Source organism: Rattus rattus, chromosome 15 (genome assembly GCF_011064425.1).
Source record: "Rattus rattus isolate New Zealand chromosome 15, Rrattus_CSIRO_v1, whole genome shotgun sequence".
Lineage (NCBI taxonomy): Eukaryota > Metazoa > Chordata > Mammalia > Rodentia > Muridae > Rattus > Rattus rattus.
In genome coordinates this window covers 19,105,967-19,106,855 of record NC_046168.1, presented here as the reverse complement: position 1 = coordinate 19,106,855, position 889 = coordinate 19,105,967, and positions in this window count along the sequence as shown.

Below are 889 nucleotides of genomic sequence, written 5' to 3'. Positions count from 1 at the left end.
CTTTATAAGCGATGTGCTTGGGTTAGCCCCCATGGGTTTCCAGGGAGAAGCCACTTCTGGCAATCAGTTTTGAAGCACCGTTTCTATCTGGCTTTCTTTGCTCTTTTGATTGTGACTAGCGCTCGAGATAAGACAGCTTGAGGTCACTGATGGAGATCTTTCTAGTCCTGAGGTTCTTCCTGGATGTCACCAGTGAGGGCTCTACCTGTAGTCAGGAAGCAGAGGGCAATGTGCTGCTGCTCAGCTGGCTTTCTCCTCTTTACTGAGTCCTAGACCCCAGGCTGTGGGATCGCGTCACCCACATTCAGGGTAGTTCTTCCTTCTTGGCTCCATGTCTCTGGAAACAGCTTCACACAGATATATACCCAGATTTACACTTCATAGGAGATCCCAAGGCAAGTCAACGTGCGAGTGAATATTAGCTGTCACGGGCTAGGTAAGCAGAGGTACTTGTGGTTTCAAATGGCTTTTCTTTGGTCATTAGGGGGCCATTGGGCCAGTTCTGCAGTCATGTGTTTACTTGAAAAAAAAAAAAGGTTATATATGACAAATGAATTCCCTCACGTGAATGGTAGATTCTTTCTAGTACTGAGCCACGGGGAAACAAGAATTTAAAATCATAAAAAGAAAGAGCACAAAGTTCACTCTATGCATGAATGTGAACTTAATTTTGTTTTAATTTCTTGCTTGCTGTGGCCCTCAGGCCTCCCTCTCATCAGGCATATGTCAGTCATGTTACTGATGCTGGTCTGTCCTAGGATCGAAGGACTCATGGATGCAATGGAAGGAAAGCTTTCTGGTCCTTACACATCCCTGATGGATGCGGGTGGGCAGCTGGTTACTGAGGGGAATCCATGTTGCTTTACTTTGGTGGGAAATGCTGGCAAGT